Genomic DNA, 20,512 nt, shown 5'->3' with positions numbered 1-20,512 from the left:
AAAACTATTTTACTGTCTCTTTTGAGTATGTCCAAATGAAACTGAGCCCTACAGTCCTCAAATGCCCATAGAAGGGCCATAAAATTGGATGCATTTTCTTGCACTACTGAAATAAGTGTTTTTTAAATAGAGAACTTTAAAATCATCAAAAGTAAGAGATGCTTGATTAGTTCTTAAAAGTAATCTATTTTTTTTTCCCCGCAGAGAAAAGTGTCTCATGGCTGCATTTTTAAAGCATTTTACTGTTTCGTTTTTGCACTTCCCTTGCGTAACACATGCTTCACTGTAGCAATACTAATAACTAAAGATGAAGCAGAATAGACGGATCTATAATTTGATGACTTCCAGGTTGCTCCCTATAAAGAGCATTTGTAAGCAACCTAGGCTTTATAACCCTACCAAGGTGAAGAGTAAGTCTTCACTGCAAGAGACAGCAATGCAAAGTACAACACTTATGAAACACAGAAAATAACATATAAGGTGAACGGCACTCCCAAGTTTAATGTGCTAATTTTATTTTCAGCTGCTTAATTTCTCTCCGGCATTTTACTAGATTAGGTCCACTGTACAGCTCCCATGAGGAACAAACACCAGTAAACATAACCTTTCACCACACCATGTTTTAGAAACATTTACAAGGATGGAGTGAAAGAGCCTTTGCCCCAGTTTCTCAAGAACACGAGTTTCTCCTCCGCCACGGATCTGCGGACCCAGAGCTTTTTGCTGGGCTTGCTCCTTAGGTAAAGGCTGTATTTTTAGCTTGCACAATTCTTATGTTTTCTTCAGTGAGGAACCACCAAAAGTCATTAGTAGTTTTCACTGTCTATCTGTGACTATTTCTTGACCTCAAAGGGTCACCACACATTAAAACTTAATTTAAAAATTGCTTTATTACTTTTGTACACTTAAAATTACTCCTGGACGTGACACAAGTACCAAGAAGCCACCACCTACGCAGGAATCACAGAATGAAATGGCATCGCATAACCAAAGAAAACAGGTGTGAACTGACACCTGAAAATATCGCCAGAGGTGCTGCTGGATAAATTTAAGATAAAAACCTCAAGCAAATGGCGCTCAGGGGAAGCGCCTTCCTTGGCGGGGAGGGCCGGGGCTGTGGCGGTGGCCAGGAAGGGCACACACAGCCCCCCGAGCCAGAAGCCCGTCAGCTCCCGGCTGCTGGTGACAGCTGAGGCGCCCCCGGGCTCTTTCCGAGCCCGCCCTGCAGGCACGGTGACCCCCGGCCCCTCACTCCCTCCCCGCCTCCCTCACTCACTCACCCACGGCCGCCGCACCGCGCGTCCCCCGCGCCGCTTCCGGAGCGCGGCCGGGCCGCAGCAGCGCCGCCCCTCCGGGGGCCGGGCCCGGCTCCTCCTCCCGCCGGCGCTGCCGGCACCGACACCTTCCCCTGCGCCCTTGGCCCGGGGCTGTGCCCCGCGGGCCCGGCACCGCCGCGGGGTGTGTGTGAGGGGTCGGTGCGACACCGCCCGGCATCCCCCAGCGCATTGGGGGAGTCATCTCATAGTGCATGAGCTGCTTCTTGGCTGCCTCAGCCTACAGCCAGCATATCTGGTTTCAAGCTGAGACGGGAAATTCGGGTATTAGAAAATTTTTTTCCACTGTTAGGGGTGGTCAGGCATTGGAACAGATTGCCCAGGGATGTAGCAGTGTCGCCGTCCCTGGAGGTGTTTAAGATCTGGTAATGTGGTCTAGTGGTTTATAGAGGTTACAGTGGTAGTGCCAGGTTGGACTTCATGATCTTAAAGGTCTCTTCTAACCTTGCTGATTCTATGATTCTATGAAGGTGTGAAATAACAACATTAAATGCCTGGTCTGAGCACCACAGCGCTCATACCTCTGAGGACGGATACACCCAGGACTGGGCTGTTGACAATCTTAGTGGGTTTGGATGTAGCTCCTGACCCTTCAGAACAAGGCCCCTGTTGTTGGGATGCTGTTCCCCTGACTACCTTCACCAGAGACTCTGCTTCCAGGAATGCCCCAAAGTCACTGAGCCCTGAGCTTGCAATGGGATGAATTCCAGCCAGGACAGCTTTCCTGAGGATTGAGGAAAACACAAGTGACAATGTCAAATTTGCTTTCAGTTATTAGCACAGCATGATCAGAACTGATAATCAAACATTTAGTAATGTTGATCTTCAGATTTAGGTTGGGATTGGATATGTGTCACCTTTTGGTCCTACTGAAATATTAATATTTCATTTTTCAAACAAAATCTCAAACTTATTTTTCTGACTTTTTTTTTTAATGGGTAACAATAAAGGGTTTCAGTGGAGCCTGTAAATTACAAAATGTTTTATGGTGAAGCCTGTAAGGAAACACCATAAAAGCCTGGAGTGCTCTTTCAGGTTTTAACACTGATAAACACAATACACACAAGATGTGAAACAGTAATTAAAAGAATTCCCAGGGGCATAGAGATGTGTTAGGTGGCTTGTGAGGCAAAACCTTTCATCCTGGATACAGAAAACCTGAAGTCAATTGCCAGCTTTAGCACTGCTCTGGTATATGACATTGAGCAAGTTCATCTCAATGCTTTCCTTCTCCATCATCATCAATGGGACAATAGCATTGACCTTCACAAGGTCTCTTGAGATCTACTGATGAAAATTACTGGATGAGTGTATGATCATCATTCTTTGTACTATTGCTTCTGAAACACAACAATAGATTGCAATTATTACCTTGAGACATATAAACCTAGAATGTATTTATGCTTTCAGGTAGAGAGTTGTTATTCAAAGCAGTTATCTGATGACTAAATTGACAAATTACAAATCTCCGTTACACTGAAATTGGTAAAATGCATGCACATTAAATGTAACGTATTGTTCATTTTGGCACTCTGTTTGAGTCTCAAAGTATAGACTCATCACTGTGACCAAAGATTGTTTAGCTTCTATGCTTGATACCCATTTAAAATCTTCAGATGATAATGTGAATACCTTCAGCAGCAGTCATGTCCATGGGAAGAAGCAAGTGTCCATAGGCTTAAAACTTAAAGGTGTTTTTTACTGGTTTTGGGGTTTTTTTGCTATTTTTAATACATATGGAAATAAAGAATAAGTTCAGAGTCATTTAAAAAGCCTTTTAGGAGGCTTCACAAAACCAGTCTACTGCAACAATTTGTGAATAACTGGATTTGGTGGCCATTCTGACTCTTCCTTTTATTCTCCTGTCTACCTTTTGTTCTGCCTAAAACAGCTTGGTTATTGTTGCCCCTTCCAGACCCTGTCCTAGGGGATCAGTGTATAGATCCCCTTGTTTGCCAAATTTGAATAGACTGATCCCAAGCAGGCTCTGATTCTGTATCCATTTCAAGAGAGTGGTACTGTCAGGGCAGAACTTCTATTGGAGAAAGCTAAAATACAAGCAGAAGCTTAATGAAAGGCTTGTAGAATTGTCCTGAGTTAGTTTCAAAAACTAAAAGAGAAATAGTCCTGATATTTGTTTAAAGTGCTTTTTCTTCAAGTGCTGGAATGCACATTATTTGGAATGCATAAAGCACACCTTAGATGGATTAAGTATCTTTTCCCTGAGAGGTCTCAAAAAGCAGCTGTAAAGAGGAGACATCAGAGACCCTGACAGTTTTCTAGAGATGAGTTCTTGCTCTGATTCAGTTTGGTATCTCGATCAATTGTCTAGATAATGCAAGATACTAGTAAATTTTGTAGCCTAATAAATGAGCGAATAATTAATATCTGGTTACAAAATCATCTGATGTATCCAATTAAGTCATCCCAGTCCAGTAAATTGCATTTTTAATGTCATAAAATGTGAGGAAATGCATCTGGAAATAAAGAATGCAGAGATGGAGCTAGCATGGCAAAAAGTACCTCAAAAAAGAATTTAGTTGTTACTATTTCAGTGTGACCTCTCAGGGTAATACTGTGGTAAACTGGACTACTCTAAGAATTAAACGTATAAATACACAATATAAAAAGGAGACAGGGGAGTGACACTGTCTTTGTCCACAGCACAGAGGCATTGGAACGATGCACCATTTCTGGCACCCACGGTTAGGGAGGGAGGAAAAACACAGGAAATTATTCAGAGGAGGAACATTAATGAAAGGGAGAGATAACAAGATATAAAATAGGGACGTAGGAAGCTCAAGCTATTTAGGTTACCAAAGACAAAGCTGAGAGGTGATGATGGCAGCGCATAGACCACTGCAAACGGCGAGAAGGTCAAGTTAGACAAATCCATGCGGATCGCGTGCCAGCATTACCTGGCTGCGCTGCACCTGACGGGCCCTCTGCCACAGCATTTCAGCCACCAGGTGGGCCCGGAACCTCCGGGCGAACAGCTGCGCAAGGCAGCGTTCCGTTCCCGAGCGGAGAAACCCTTCAACCGCGCAGCGAGGCGGGGGCGCGCACCCATCCAGGGAGGTGACAGAACGGTGCCTGCCGCTCTTGCCGAGCGCGCATCGCCCGCGCTCCGCTCTCCAGCGCGGCCAGCGCGGCCCCGCTCCCGTCCCGGGGCTGCGGCCGCTCCCCCGGCCACTCCCGCCGCCCGCCGGGGGACGGGGCCACCGCGCTGTGACGGACAGGCGTGCGGACCAATGGCGCGCGGCGGCGGGGCGGGGCCGCGCCAATGGCGCTCCGGTTGCCGGGCGCGATCGCAGCGGCGCCGCCCAATGGGAAAATTCGCGGCGCGGGAGGCGCGCGCCGGTTCGCGTGCGGCCGCAGACGCGCGGCGCGCGCGGGGGTCGGCGGCGCGCGGCAGCGGGGCGGGCACGGCGTGCGGCCCCTCACGCCTCCCGCGCTCCTGCCCCCAGGTGCGAGTGTTGAGGAATGTGACGCCCTGCTTGGAAAAAAAAAAAAAAAAGAAAAAAGAAAAAAAAGAGGAGCGGGCGGTGCCATCATGGTCTGGCCGGCGTAGTGCGGTCCCGTCGGGCCGCTCCTGTTGTTTTCCGAGCAATAGTTCGGGGAGGGCGCGCGTTTTCCAGCCGTGCCCTTGGAGCTTTTTTCTGGAGCGGCCTTGGGGCTGTCAGGAGCACCGTCGGAGGCCAAGCCGGGGTGCGGGAGCGGGGACCCGGCGGGCCCGATGGCAACCAGTCCATGTGCTCTGTAGAGAAGGGGAATTCCCCTGTGTGTTCCAAAAACGGAGCAAAAATCACAGTAGAAAAGGTAAATGCAAGAAAAGGGTTAATGAGTACTTCCACCTCCCCCTCCTTCCTCCCCCAACCCCCCAGTTGGATAAAGATGGTCTTGGATACCCTTTGTAAATAGGAATGTGGAGGTGGGAGGGGAGAATCAGCCCGGCTCCGACTACTCGGCTGCCTCGGTGGGTGAGCAGGCGGGAGGAGCTGGTGCAGCCCGGGCGCTCTCCCGGGGAACGCGCGGGGGACGGACGGGCACTCGCGGGGCGGGCACGGCGGGAGCGGCTCCTGCGCGGGGAGCGGGAGAGGAGGACAAGGGGCTGACGTGCTGCCCAGCGGCTGCCGAGTGGTCTATTGAAGAGTTGGGAGGGTTTCCCCTCTTTATTTTTTAAAATTCTTTTAAAAAACATTTTTCTTTTTTTCTACGCCGCCTCCTTGAAGCTAGTAGCAGCAAGGAAAATAAGATGAGGACGGAGAAATAAGACGGAGATGGTGAGCAGATCGCTGGGTTGAGGGGAATGAATGAGGCTGCCGGGCTATTTTCTGAGAGGTTCTTGCAGGGTGTAGTACGTTTTGGGGTGATTTTGCATCACGATTCCGGGCTAGACTTCTTTGTTTGCTGAAGGTTGCTGGTTCAGGTTTAATAGCGTTCATCACTTTATTGTGAGATGCGCAACGAGGAGTTGATGTATGCGAATGCCTGAGTTACATGCGCAAGCCACACACACAAGCAACCCCTAAACAAACCAACGTTGTAATAATCCTGCAATATGATGGGCAGCTCTTGTCATGGAGGGAAGTCATTGCTCAGGTTATTTGTGGCATGCATAGGAGATAAGTCTCTTTGTAGCAAAGACCAAACAAAACTAACCCATTTCTTCACACATGCGAAATCCATTACAGACTTAAAAGCCAGAGTTAGGGGTTATTTTTTAATTTTCGCTTTCCCTGCAGTGTTGAGGACCACGGTTAAAATCTGACGTTTGTAGAAGTTGAAAAACTCTTTGAAATGTTCATTTCTAGTGAATATGGAATAGTAAAGACTGTCTTCCGTGCTTTCTCTCTTGTTTTTTTCATGTAGGCACTTGTTTGTGTATGTGAAAGGGGGAATTCTTATAACATGCACTTTGCTTGTTACGCTGTCGTGTTGTGCCTTTAGGTAGGTCACAATGCAAAACGTGATTCATAGCTTGTTAAAAAAACCCCAAAGCAGATTTTTTTTTATCAAGTGAAGACCTGTTATCATACCAATAGCTTAAACCCTAAATACAAGTTTTGCGGGGGTGGGGGGGGAGGGGTGGAAATAACCCTGCTGATTTTTATTAATGGGAATGCTTTATGGTAAAAAATCCTGCTTCTAAATGACAGAATATTGACATTGGCTCATTGTAACTTCCTGTGGATAGAGTGCTGCAATCTGCTGAATACACTAGTCCTTTAAAGGTCCATAAATTTAGACATATTTTGTTTACAAAATTGTGCAGGACTGCATGATGCAGTAGTAAAATCTGAAATTTTAGTGATTTTAGAGATGTTGCAAGGCCCTACAAAAGAAAAAAAATGCAGCTTCATATTAAATCTGCTATGGAAAAAAAAAGATTTGTTGTAATAAAGTAGTACAGGGTATGGATGGTGACTAAAGTAACTGCAAGGGCTGGAGAGTTTGGAGTTGGTATAGAAAAAATAAGTTGTGAACTATGTTGGGGTCTTCATGTCAGGTATTTGGATGGATGGCTCTTAAATTTATTTAAGCAGCGTCTCCGTCAATTCTTGTCTGAAATATTTAAATTATATGCTCCATTAGGCAGATGGTTTTATCTTCCCATTGCTTGGCTAAAGGAATGCATTAGGAAGCCAAGGTTTGGAAGAACAATAGTTTGACTGCATAGTTTCACTGCATGGTTTATCCTTGTGTATTGTTCAGAGATCATAGATTGTATTTTTTTTGACATTGGTGATCTTTATAAAGTGGATTTTGCTTATTTTATTTTTATGCCATAGTTGCTCTCAACATAAATATCTGAATTTCAATTAATATAACCATAATTTTGACTTACTATTTGGCTAAAATAGATGAAAAACAGTTCCCTTCTTAGAACTTAATCTATTAATTCAAAATCTCTGCAATTGATTTCAGTCTCAGAAAGTTTTTAATATTGGAAGAACCAGTAAGAGGTACAAATAGAGGGAGTTTCCCATTTTATTGAGTTAGGACACTGTACTAGAAATCGCAAAATTCCTGCCTTGTGCTTATACTTCAAATTTTGTACAAACTGTAGTTCAGATTAGATATCTTACCCTGAAGACCATCTGTATGCATATTACAGTTATATAAAACTAAGCTTCTGTACTTGATTTTATGTAATGCAACACATTATATCTGCAGTGCTTTTGGTGGATCTTGGGTAGTGTCAGAATTGATACACTGCAAGGAAAACCTGTTAGAATTCTTGTGCTACCAGGTTTGTTGTTTGTTGCTCTTAATATTTTATTGTGTGAGTATAAATCATTGACACAAACATTTTAAACAAATGCTGTAGCAACTTAAGTGTGAGATGACATTTGGCTTGTGTCTTTCCAGTTTACCCAGAGTATGACAGTATTTTGTCAAGTGTGACGGCATCCTAATAGCCATCACAGTTACCTTCAAAGCAGTTAGGTCAAATTTTTTACTTTCTTGTCTGTCTCTACAGAATAAGGAGGGAAAGGCCAACTATAGGGTTACACCAATATGCATAGGGAAGGAATTTCACATGTGTTGCATGCAGTTACCTTATTCAGACTTCCTGTGTGTCTCCTGAAAATTAGCAATGAGATTTTTAAGATTAAAATCCACGTATTTCTAGAAAAAGTGTTCTTTCCATAATGCAAGACATTTAGAGTATACATATAATTTGACAAACACATTTTCTTAGAGAAGGGCATCAGCGATACCATGGGTTTAAGCATTAAAATAAGAACAAGGAGATTTACAAGTATTCTCTTAAATTTCAGGTAGGATGTGGTCTACCTGTGAGCTGAAGCAAGGCAGGTAACCACCTGAGCATCTGAGAAAAGAAGCAATCGATTTAGATAACGAAGTGGGTTTTAATTGCTTCAGCTAACTTGTGTAAAACTAAGCCAACCCCAAAAAACTGTTTGTTCCCTGTTTGTCCTTTTCGCTCCTACCCTTGCATCTCACATGCAGACCAAAACAAACTGTAAAGCTACTTCTGGTGCAGTCTGCTGAGGTTCTAGAGGTCTACATTTTCTCCATTAGCTTGGATCACATTTGTTTTAAATAGTATGTAAGAGAAACAGCTAGTTCTAGTGAACCGAGTTCTTTTTGTGACTGGTTTTGTGCAACGTTCTAAGAACAGACAGCTTAATTTGGTAATACCCAATCTTTTCAAAGCCTGACAGTCAACCCTCTGGCATTCACATTTTCAAGTAGCATTTGGTGTGTTGTCTGTAAATGGCTAATCATTTCATAGTAAGTGGACAGCATCTATTACTCATCCTTAACTTATACAGACTGATCAAACAAAATAATATTTTGGAGTCCTGATGAGGCTCATTGATTGCCACTGTTTCAGGGTAGTCTGACATTTTGACCCACCAAAATAAATGCCTTTCTTGGAATATTGGTTAATCTTAGGGATAAAAAATGTTAGAGACACTGTAGGAATGTATATAGAGGTGGCATTTTAAAATATTTTAATCTTTTGCAGAGAATGCAATTTAGTTAATGAAGCTCATACCTAGTTACTCCTCATTACTACAAAGAACATACAGTTTCTTAAAGTGTTGTCGTTACTGGGAGCTTACCACTGTTGGAAGGACTGCTTCTTTCTGAAAATAATGAATCTTAACTAAGGCAGCATGATACCCTTGAAGTGACTGGCTTTATTGATTTTTTTTTTTTAAAACTGGTTACTTTATCAAAATCTGTAAAAATTGACACTGCACTTACATGTATTTTGCTTTGTAGTTACATGATTTTTGTCCCACCTAGATAAACATCTCTTTGAAGGGTATCTTGGTCTGATTCTGCAAGTCTTAATCCTCTATGATCAGCTGATGTTAATCACCATGAGATAAGTTGAGTGATTTTTGACTATGGTCAAATATATATGTCATATATTTTGACTATTTAGAAAGAGTAAAATTGTAATATTTAGATAACAGATTCCAGACTGAGTGGTCCAAGGAAGTAATTTTCATCCACCTCTTGTGTGGTGGTGATGCTGCTGCTGGCAGTGTTACAAGGTACTGAGATCCATTGAGAACATATGGGCAGGGTTGTGCCTCTCTGTCTCACTCTCCAGTTTATATTGGACTGGGAAGACCTTTCTGTTCCTGAGCTACATGCAGTATGCTTCATCTCTTCAGATATGATGGCTTTCTTAGACAATTTGGGATATTTGTTCCATAAGGTCTTTGACTGGGTTGTCAAAATCTTCTGTGCATGCTTCAGTTGGTGTTATTTATAGTTATGCTTTTTCTGCATCTTGGAGCACAAGCATTTTGTTTCAGAAGCTGCGACAGGGTTTCCATGAGATACTGTGCAGATATACACCAGTGCACCACTAATCTATTAGCTTCTGATTTGTAGGTCAGGGAGGAATTGAGATTTTGCTATCTAAGCAGTATCACCTCTTTGCTGCTTCAGTGCTTACATGACATCTCAAGTTGGCTGAAGATTAAAAGGACACTGTCAAGGTATCTTTTGCAATTTCATTTTTATTATTTACTTTGTTTGCCTTGTTATTGCTGTCATAAGCCATTGGAAACTTGAGGTCTAGTGCCTTAGCAGCAGGCCTTTGTCCTCCAGAACAGGTACTGTTTAGCTGCTTGTGGTTTATTTAAGAGTTGTGAAGCACTTACTGTCTTCTGAAATGCATTACTGAAGAATTACAGCTTAAACATTGCAAGCAAGTGAGAGGGAAGAAGTGAGTAAATCAGTTTGGGGTAAGTCCTGAGATTTTGTCATTATGGTAAACTCAGAATATTTATTATTTTCCTAATTTCTTTCAGGACCTAGTAGTTTGGAGTGTAGCATTAGCCATCAGTGCTTCCTTTGCACGGTTTTCTGTGAGAGTGGGCTTTTGTTATCAATTGTTATAAATTCCAGGGGATTGATAACAAGACCTGCATTCTAATTGGATATAGTTGGAATTACCTGATGAAGTAATCTGTATAAGAATTCTTACAGGTGCAGTGGTATTGACCAATTGAGTTGCTGGGCATATCTTTACAGGATCTGGGCTTTGTGTATCACAAATGCCTTTTTTCTGTTCTAAGCTTAGTTATCTTCCCCTCCTGTTTCTGCTCTCATAAAAGGAATGATCATGGGGGTTTTTTGTACAGAAAAATGTTGCCCTAACTTGTTCCTGTATGAAAAAGTCTTCTCTTAACTGATCAACATTCATTGCAGTGTAAAGTTAGGGAAACTAGAGCTACTGTTTCCAGTAATTTAACTGCCTCTTCTTCATCTGCTCTGGTGGTGGAAGTCATACCTATGAGTTGGAATACCTCTGTGGAGCCTTCTCATTACAGTAAATGTTCTCTGTTTAATTTAGGTTATGTAGTGATAAAATTTTAAGTAACTGCTATTCAGAACAGTGACAGAAGTGATGGCACAGACTTTTTTTACTGCATTATCCTGTTGGTAAGAAACTGTATTGCAATGTTTCACTATCAACAGTGTCCATGGCTACTGGATTCACAGCTTGATGAGAGCTGAACGTATATAATGATATTGGATAATCTCATTTTTGCAGGTTTTAAATGGGAAAATTATAATCTTTTTAACAGTATGCAGAGTAGCAAAGCTTGCAGAGATTGCCCAGAGGAAGGAAAATTGCACTGACTTAATACATGGTTTATAAAGTGCAGGCTGTCTTGGGGAAGGAGAGTCTGAGATGTGACAGTTAAGTTGGGGTAGCTACAGTAACTTCAGGCATGTCAATTAGAGGCCTGATTTAGAAAGGGCAGCCACTTCTGCATGTGGATTAAAACAGTGGATACAGACAGACTTCTCTGGAGGCTGATCCAGTCTGTGAGGTTGAATCAAGTCTTGTAACTGGCACTTTGTGAGCATCTCTCTACTGAGTAGCAAATACAGGTGTTTTATGGAGACTAGCTTCCAAAATTAGGAATTTAAAAAACTGAAATAATCTAACATTCCTTCTACAATTCTTAATCTGATGCAAAGAATCTTCAGTCATGTTCATCAGTAAAATGTCAATAACCACTCAAAAAACTTTGATTCAGTTTCGCATAACAGAACACGTATTCTAATGGTCCCAAGGTATTGAAAACTGTTATTGTATGCAGGATCCATAAATTTAGAAGTTTTCCTGAATGTTTAAGGCACATACTCTTTTGCCTGAATAAGTATCACATTTGACTTTATTTTATCAATGTAATGTCAAGTGAAGTCTCAAACATGAACCTTAACTTAAACTGGCAGTGTTTTGCTTCTTTGCACCACGGGCTGGGTCATGCCATGCTGGTATAACTTCTCCTCATATTTTTAGACTGGTTCTTTTTTAATTCAGTATGACAGTACAAGTAGTGAGTTATTGATGGCAGCTAAAGTGAGACCATTATGACTGTAATCAATAACACACCTGCATAGAATAACAACTACTACCGGGGACATATTTTGTATTGATTCAGAAATTTATGCTGTCTCCACTACACCCAGTCTGCTACTTCCATAATTTATGTAATAAAATCTCTACCTTAGAGAAGCTGTTACTAAGTTAAATACCAAGAAATGATGACATATCAAGATGTAAATTACATATTGAAGATTTTACTACAAGCAGAAACATCACTTTCTAAATTCCTGTGGGTTCTGATTCAGGACCAAGGCACTTCCTTACGGCAGGCTGAAAGATAGTGGAAGTCAAAACCTGTGTTCCCTCTCCTGAGGCAGTATTTTAGAGGTGGAGGGTAAGGCACTGTTTTTAATGTCGTGTGACGATGGAAGATTATCGAATTGTACAATCCATAAGTTTGAAACCTCTGTAGGTTACCACATTTTTTTTCCTATGTTTCATTGTGGTATGTTCTTGCAGGTGATAAAACAGTCTTCAGCTTTTACAAACTACTTACTATGCTGATGGTGGGGTTTCTGAATCCCAACCCATGCTCGTCTATCTAGTCAAGGAAACAAATGCCTCATTTCATTTATGATGCCACAAACCACTTTCTGCTGTTTGAGAAGCAGTATGATAACTCCAATTTTTAGGAACTTTAGTATTTAAGGTACTGAAGAACTCATGTTAAACAGAACTGAAGCTTGCTACATACATATAAAAGGAACATGAAAGATTCTTGGTGATATTTATAAATTAATTGATACCTTGGCTGAGAGGTGTCTGTTAGGAATTTAGGCCCAAATTCTTAAAGTGATTTAGGCTCCTAGTGCCTGTTAATTTCCATTATATTTCTTTCCAATATTGTCACTGAAACCAAGGGTTTAGCTTTAGGAATCCTTTTAAAAGCTTAGATCACAGGTTTATAAACTTCCTTGACTTGTTTCTTTCAGGTTTGTGTGATTGTTACAGCTTTTTTTTTCAAATAAAGATGGATTAACTTGGTAAGATGTATTGACAGGTATATTTAAATTATTGCAACTATTTAAAAAATGCAGTTGTAGATCAGTTTAAGATAAAACATCAGTCACCACAGACTTAATGTAAAGAAGCTCTGAGCATAAAACTTGATTTTTGATGTCATCATATATGACTATTTTTATACATTTGGACTTGAAAGACACAGTCATTCAAGAAACACAAGAATTCTATGGCCTTTCTCACCATGCTTGTTTAAAACTGCGCAGTTTCGAAGGCATTTAGTACATTCCCAAAACCTGAGAAAAGAATTGAGAGGTACATACAACTGCAGAGAGTTTCAAAATACAGAGTTTCCATTTACACTGTAGTAAACTGTGTAATTAGGTCCAATCTCCGGTGGAGATTGTATAATTCAGAGAATATTGAACATCCCCACTTGCTTCAGGCTGTCTAGTGGACTATATTGCCCACAATTAAACAGATGAATGAACAAATAAGGATAGGCATCCTTCCATCCAGTTCTAGCTATATTTAGCAAATTCTTCTCATTTCCCTCTCTGTAGGAGGGTGATGTTGGTAATCTTAACATTGGCCAAGAGAACTGTCAGTGTCTTAAACTCTGCCCTACAAGGTGTTTTACTTTCCCATATTGTTTTCACCTTGTGTTTGCTCCCTTTCTTTTGGATTAACCGTTTCTATGTTCTAAATGAAAAATTTGCTTTGCATTGACCATCTGAATGTAGAAAGAAGTAGAAGGTCATTCTCTGTGGCACAAGGGATTAGGAAGATATTGAAAGTTTCACAAGTTCAGTGTTCTGAAGTTTATTAAAGATACAACAAAGGCTGGGGAGCAATGCAAAGAAAACTCCTTTTTATGGAAACCGAAGGTGTAGATGGTGTAATTTTTTACGTTATTTTATGTGTCACTGTTTCAAGAACTACAATGACTCCTGTTAAAATGCAGTAGCCTATGTTGTATTACATTTAGGAAACACAGAATTGGGCTGAGAGAAATCCTATAATTGGCAGTAGACATTTTAAGCATAAATAAGACTATGGATTGGCTTATTATAGGTTTTATTTTTTTGTACTGCAGGCTTACTACCTGTGCGGTAATGAGTAAATACTGCTCTGTTTTGAAGGTGCAGTGTTTAGCCAAAGAAACTGGCTACTGATCCTGGTAGTGAAAGAACTTAACAGGTGCCAAATGCAGATGTGTTTGTCGCAGTAATGCAGTTGGGAAGAGGAGGCTGTAGGGCAGATTTGGTGTATATGGGATTGTATTGTGTGGTTACACCAATGATGCAGAAAGCAAGGCCTGGGAGATTAATGCAGAGTATAGTTTGTCATGGTACCACAAAAAGAGGGAAAGACTGATAAGAATTACAGGATAAGCCCAACTACTTCATGTGAAAAGAGGTTAAAGTCTAGGGGCAAGCAGCTGGTCTCACACAGGAGAGAGTGATATTTTAAAATTTTAAAAATTATTTTTTCTTTGAAGTACTAAGCCAACATATTTTAAAACTGTAAAAGCTTAGAAAACAGTAATACAGGTATTTCTGTTGTTTCAGAAGTAGACAAACTGTGGAGCTGTAATCTGTAGGAAAAGTACTGATCTTCTGAGAGTTTCTGATTCTGGTTGAAGATGTAAGGATAAACCATGTAGAGATTTCAGAAGCTTTAATGTCTACATACTAGTTCAATTAGGAAAACTAGAATTTCCCATAGTGTCTGATTTAAATGCACTGTCTTCTGTCTGTAATCTGTTAAGTAATATCTGCATGTACCCATGAGACTGCTATACAGAGGATATAATTATTTTGTTTACTATTTTGAGATTGATGTGAATGGAATCAATACCAGTTACTTTGCTTTTCATTACTGAAGGCATCTGAAATGTTGACCAACCGTATCTTCCTTGTGTCAAACAGATCACAAAGCCCTTATATACACACCATTTGACCTTCTAGGACATTCTTCAAAGAACTGGCAGGCTTAGCATGTCACTTTTTTCCTCACTTGAAGAAATTAAATCTAATTAGGAGGATCCTACTAATACAATGTAGATACAGATTACAGGTGCACAGTGTGTGTGGAGAGTCCAGAATGAAAATAGCTGTAATGAAGAAGCCGGGGGAGGGGGAAGGCCCTGAAATAGGCTGACTTAATTATCAGTCTTGTACTCTAAAATAGGAGACTTTAGTAGCTGCACTGATTTAAAACATTTACAGCAAGTTGGAAAATTTTGTTGGGGAGAAATCTCTCGGTGTATTTTCTTCTAGAGAATATAAAATGAGAAAGGCATTATGCACAAATGCAACAGTTGCACAATTTTAGTATTAGTGATTAACACCTGATATTTATTTCTCTCTTCTTCACCCAGGTGTAGTTTGACTGGGTACCCCTGAATTACTTACTTGTTTTTAGAGTGGAAGCACGAACAGAATTGACTTCTCCTTGGGAAACCTTTGACATTTCACTGGCTGTTAGTGTTGTCCTCCTTAACAGCAAATGTCACTTGAGACTTTTGTAATAGAGAAGAAAAAAAAATGCTTGTGCATGCTTGTCATTTCACATGAAATCAAGTGACTGATTTCTGATAGAAATCTCAAGAGTATTGAGTCCATAAAAGTTTCTCTCAGATCCCCCTCAGAATAACTGGGTTTTGCACATATTTTTTGAGGCAAGGAGTGTTAATAGTGGATTTTCTGAGAAACTGTTTAAAATACTTTTGATACTATAAAATTGAGAGAAACTTCTGAGTATGTACAAGACAAAATCTGCTGGTTTAAAGTAGGTGTAATATCTGGGACTAAAAAAAAAAAGTGAGCTTGTTTTGTGTGTCCTTGTGTGACTGGGGAATCTAGAGCAGTCATTGGAAGAAGAAGGAATCCAGCTCTCTGCATTATTGGATGCAGAGGCCATACTGTGTGATTACTAATGCATGCAGGCATGGTCAATAAATTTCATGGTTATACATCTCATTGTCATTTTTGAAGCTCATTGATTTAAGCAGCTCACGCTGATCAAGAATACTACAACAGGCAGCACAGCCTTATACGCTGACAGGTACAAAGTGGAGGAGTCTTTTTTCAATCAAAAACTGAGGAAAAATTTGCTGTTAAGTGTGAACTGAATGCTGGAGCAAGTTGGCCAGAGATTGTGGAGATCATATTCCTGGAGATTTTCAAAACCTGACTGGAAAAGATCCTGAGCAACTTGCTCAAATTGACTCTGCTGTGAGCAGGAGGGTTGCCAGGTGATATCCAGGGGTGTTTCCAATCTCAGCTGTTCTGTGTCTACGGTGCAAAAACCAGAAAGTAGTTCCAGGGTTGCAAGACAATCTCCCTTTATGTTTCTCCCCAGTGGGGATAAGCCAACAGTGACTCTCCCCTCGCCTGTGCTGGTTGTGAAGGGGGAGCTGGATGGACAGAGCTGAGTCAGGCTGGGATGTGGCTGCAGGTCTGAGGGCACCATTAGCAGCTGCATTTATGAGACCACAGTTTGTGTTTTTTAACCAGCTTGGTTGTATCTATTTAAATTAACATTTAAGGTCAAACTTCTGCCATTAGTGCAATAAAGAATTTTAAGAGGTTTATTCAAATTTAAGTGCTTCCACTGTCACTTTATACAGCTGGCTTCAAAGCATTTTGACTTACATTGAACATAATCTTCTAATGAGTTTTGTTTTTGCCAGGAGATACATGTTTCTTCCATTATCTTGTTTGCTTCTATTTGTACTTTGTGAGTAATATTTGCATTTACTTTTCTACAGTACCATGTTGGTAACAGCAGCAGGAAGCCATAGTTAGCTCAGCTGGAACATTTTGGCCTCCGGAGTTCTTGTTACTGCATTCAGAGTAAGAAATAACTGCCTGCTTATCTTTGCTTATATTTGGATACTCTCATCCCCTTTTTTGTTCAATATTCCTTTATTGGTTAGACATAAGACAGCTGGTAAGAATAGTAAATCCAAGTTGATTGTAACAGATTTTGTGTGACATTGGCATGTCTGTAACTAGGAAGATGAAAACAATGTGCAGTGAATATTTTGGACAAACTGAAAGAATTTGCTGAAATAATTCATAATTGTCCTGCCTGCTAGACTGGATAAACAAAGTGAAAATTATTTCCCTTTATTTGTGCACATTTTTGAAGAGCCTCAGAATTGCTGTGATGGTGTATTGAGCTGTATTTCTGCTCAGTGCTTTTTTGTGGACATATTTCGTGTTACCTGTAACTTCCATCAGTGCAATCTTCCTGTGGAGAACATTTCCTGTGGCTGGACTGGGAGAGCTGTGTTCAGTTTGCACCTCATCAACTGGTCTGCATTAAAGCACCTTGAAGACATATTTGTAATATTAAAATAAAGGTGCTTAGCCTTTGTTTAAAATACTGTCTCTCTGGAAGCAGGTTACCTAATGAGCATGTTTTACTCATCTCATGGGGACAAAGCCTGAGCTGTTAAATTTGTGGCAGCAAAACGAAACAATTTTTGAACCGAGTCATCATTTGCAGCATCAATAGAAGGTCATGCCCTTGTCAGCTGGCATTGGTTCTGCATAAGGTTCCAGTCAGAATTGGCTGCCTTATGCTTAGAGCTGCTCTTTAAGAGACCTTCACCCTTCACTCTGTTTGGAGCTGCTGCCGTGGTGGGTCTATTGAATATTTATGAGACTTATTACGAGACGACTTCTTGCAGTCAGAGTGTAGACTTGTTAGTTCTCGTCTGGCAGAATGAAGTTTGTTCAAGCTCATGAAAAGACTCTACTTCCATCATTTCTTCTCTGCTTACTGTTGTGTGTTAAGCCATGATACTGATTTAAGTTCAAAATATAACTCCACTTGTACTACTACAGTAGTTTCAAGGTTGGCTTGGTTCCTGAGAAGTTCAGACCTTGCGGGACCTAGAGTTTGGCAGACTAAACTTTTTAAACAAGGTTATGAGTGAAGGCTGGAAAGCTTGTTCTCTTGCTCTGCTGCTTGATTTAACTAATGTTTTACTCAGCTGTAGTGTATAGAGATACCCAAAATCACACTGAATCCTCACCCCTTTCAATTTTAAGAATACGACATTGCAAAAAGTTAGGGATCTGTTTTAATAGTAGGTGATTGTTCTCATCAGAAATTTTTACAGTATGCTTGAATTTCTCTTCCCATAAGCATCTTCAGATGGTGGAAAGAGATGGATTTTTAATCAGATGTAAATTACCGGAATGTCAAAGGCACTTTTTGAGCAAAGTTGCTCACAAAAGAGAAGAAGTTATAACATACATAAATGTAAGTTATAGATAATTACAGTTTCTGCCTGAACTCTTCTCAGGTCTTACAGGCATATGTAGGTAGCAGGGTATCCAGATTTGTAGCTCAAGTGATACATTGCTTTATTGAAAACTTACATTAAATCAGCTTACTGTCAACTTCTGCTTTTCTTGCATCATCATTAAGAAATTCACTGATTATTTGCTTTTTTTTTAAATATGCCATAATTTTCCACTTGTTTTGAGAGTAGAAGCTTTTAAAATGGCTCATACAGGATTGACATATTCAATTAAAAATAATTTTAGAAGTGCAGTTTAGGATTTATTGCAATGTTTTAAAATTTTATCAAGCTACTAGTGGCATTTTTTAATACATTTTTTAATAAGTATTGTCCTGTTGATGTCTGTTTAATATTATTTCTGCTTATTATTATAACTGCATTTTTTTTGGATTAGAGGAAATTGTGTGTTCATTTTATTCTTTGGAAAAATGTTTTTAAAAGGGCAAGCATTGGCAAGATTTTGCTTCTGACCTCTGGATTGAATTGCTCATCAGGCAAAGTCTGAATTGCTAATAAAAATGAAACTTTTGAGGAAAATTCTTGCCTGGGGTTGGATTTGTACTGATTCAACACATTTTTTATGATTATACCATCTCCCTCCATGCTGTTTCTGGAACAACATGACCCTTTTAATGAATTTCATTTTGTGACAAACTGAATTCCCATGTACGTGCTCTACTTGCTTGTGTGTTTTGTGTTTGTGATGCGGTTTCTCCTTTGTTCTGCAGCACTTAAAAGCATTTACTTGTCAAGAGTTGAAGATAAATAAAGCATCATGTTAGTAATTAGCTAAATTTTCGTTGTGTCATCCTAAAGGCAATGGAATTACTGTATCAAGACATAGTGTTGTCTTACAATTTGTAAATTGTGAAATGAAACATAAAATTTACCATGGAAGGTGACGACATGTGGGGAGAAGATACGGATTTTTGGAGGCAGCCAAATGCTGACTTGCTTACAAGAATTGTGGGACAAACCCCAAAGTCTTCCTTCATAAAAGCAGTCTGCAGGTAGTTGTGTTCGTATTTCTTAGATGACTTAAAAAATCAGTTTCTTAGACATAAGAAGCTGTTTTTCCCACTGAGTGCACTTACATCCTTTGTGGATCTGAGTGTTAGTCAGTTTTTCTCTGGTGTTAGTGGGTTCAGATGAGGCCTTGTGGGTGAGCACTCTTCATCCAGAACAGTAAACCCCCTCCCCCCCAATAAAACAACCCCTAATTATTTGTGATATTCATTACTTAAATCACTGCTGTAAATCCCTCTATGTCAGTGTGACTGTCCTACAAATCCAGTGTAGCCAGCAGTAGAAGGGCCAATGGTCAGTGGTGCTTTGGCATTGTAGTGCTGTAGCTATACTTGGGCATTTATTGATTGATTGATATATTTATATATTTATATAATGTATTTATATATAATACTTATATATTTATTCCTCTGTGTCTGCCCAATATGTAGTGATAATCAAGAATTATATGGTACTACCGTTCCAGCCTCTTGCTTTCTTCTTGTTTTTAACTTAAACATTCTGTAGAGAAATCTGAGATCTAAAGTTTTTTAGATTTTAAGTTTAGGGTAAAATTTATCCTCCTCTCTCCTGTCAGCCCCAGTGCTGCTTGCTCGTAGTATTCTACACTGAAGGTGTGACTTCCAACTTGCAGTGTACCTATGGAATTGGGTGTATTTCTAGCTTGGAAAGAAAGGCAGGTAAAAGAGTTGGAAATTTATGATATTTGGAATTAAAATAAACACAAAGAAAAAATTGATCAAAACTTGGTAAAATGTAGCCCAAGAAAGTGTTTGTATTCCTTGGGAATTAAAACTTTGTATTACTGTTAACTTGATATGAAAAATGCTTCAGCTTCCTTGTAACTTCATATATGTTTGTTTTCTTTAGAAAATATTCTTTTGTGTATGAAACAAGTATTAGGTCAGTGAAACCAGGTGTATGATCCAGGAAGAATACATTTAAGCAAAGAGAAAATAAGGAGAAGCGTCTTGGCTATTTTTGCATCTCATTATGGTACACTTAAAACAAGTGATTTTTGGATTTTATGACCCAGAGATTTCAGTTGAAACTTTTCCACATGCTAGAGCCTTCAAACCAGATAGAGATTTCAGCCTTGAACTTTGATTTTGGGAAGCAGGAACTCTGCAGGCTGACGAAAGCCTTGACTTAGGGTGTTTTGAACTAGGGATAGCAGTGCAGTTTTGGCAGGTGTTTGGACTGTATATGGATGTTGTCTCATTCCTCAGGTCAACAAGCCTTTAGTTACACTGGTTACAGAGTTTGTTCAGAGTTTGATCTGCCTCTTATGTTTTCCAGGGATATCGGTAACTGAGTTGTGCTTTATGAACAAGGGGAGGGGCCTAACAACCCGCCTGAAAGGGTGGTAAGAGTTGGCAAAATTTCTTACATATACTTACATTTCTTACATTATTACATGTGTTTGTGTGTATGAAATCAAGAAAGCAAAATTGTCTGGGACAGTAAATA

At 40.2% G+C, this 20,512-nt stretch overlaps 2 protein-coding genes across 15 annotated transcripts in view; one reads left to right on the top strand and one right to left on the bottom strand.

Annotated features, from left to right (window-relative positions):
• The window catches only part of TANGO2 (transport and golgi organization 2 homolog), a 28,944-nt gene extending 24,430 nt beyond the window's left edge, over nucleotides 1-4,514 (bottom strand). Inside the window, exon 1 of one of the 3 annotated variants that reach the window (XM_048322733.1) lies at nucleotides 4,253-4,514. The gene's annotated coding sequence lies outside the window, so the exon portion shown is untranslated. Of the gene's footprint in view, nucleotides 1-1,280; nucleotides 1,347-1,855; nucleotides 1,950-4,252 lie in introns of those variants that run through there. The other 2 variants (XM_048322735.1, XM_048322734.1) reach the window with 2 other exon arrangements.
• Nucleotides 4,515-5,290: 776 nt separating this feature from the next.
• ARVCF (ARVCF delta catenin family member) overlaps nucleotides 5,291-20,512 on the top strand; it is a 258,446-nt gene continuing 243,224 nt past the window's right edge. For 7 of the 12 annotated variants that reach the window (XM_048322537.1, XM_048322534.1, XM_048322536.1 and 4 more), the window contains exon 1: nucleotides 5,406-5,617. The gene's annotated coding sequence lies outside the window, so the exon portion shown is untranslated. Of the gene's footprint in view, nucleotides 5,311-5,404; nucleotides 5,618-9,749; nucleotides 9,827-20,388; nucleotides 20,409-20,512 lie in introns of those variants that run through there. The other 5 variants (XM_048322527.1, XM_048322522.1, XM_048322525.1 and 2 more) reach the window with 4 other exon arrangements.

Source organism: Corvus hawaiiensis, chromosome 18 (genome assembly GCF_020740725.1).
Source record: "Corvus hawaiiensis isolate bCorHaw1 chromosome 18, bCorHaw1.pri.cur, whole genome shotgun sequence".
Classification (NCBI taxonomy): domain Eukaryota; kingdom Metazoa; phylum Chordata; class Aves; order Passeriformes; family Corvidae; genus Corvus; species Corvus hawaiiensis.
Note: the sequence above shows the minus strand (reverse complement) of the source record. Positions and strands in the feature narration are given on the sequence as shown.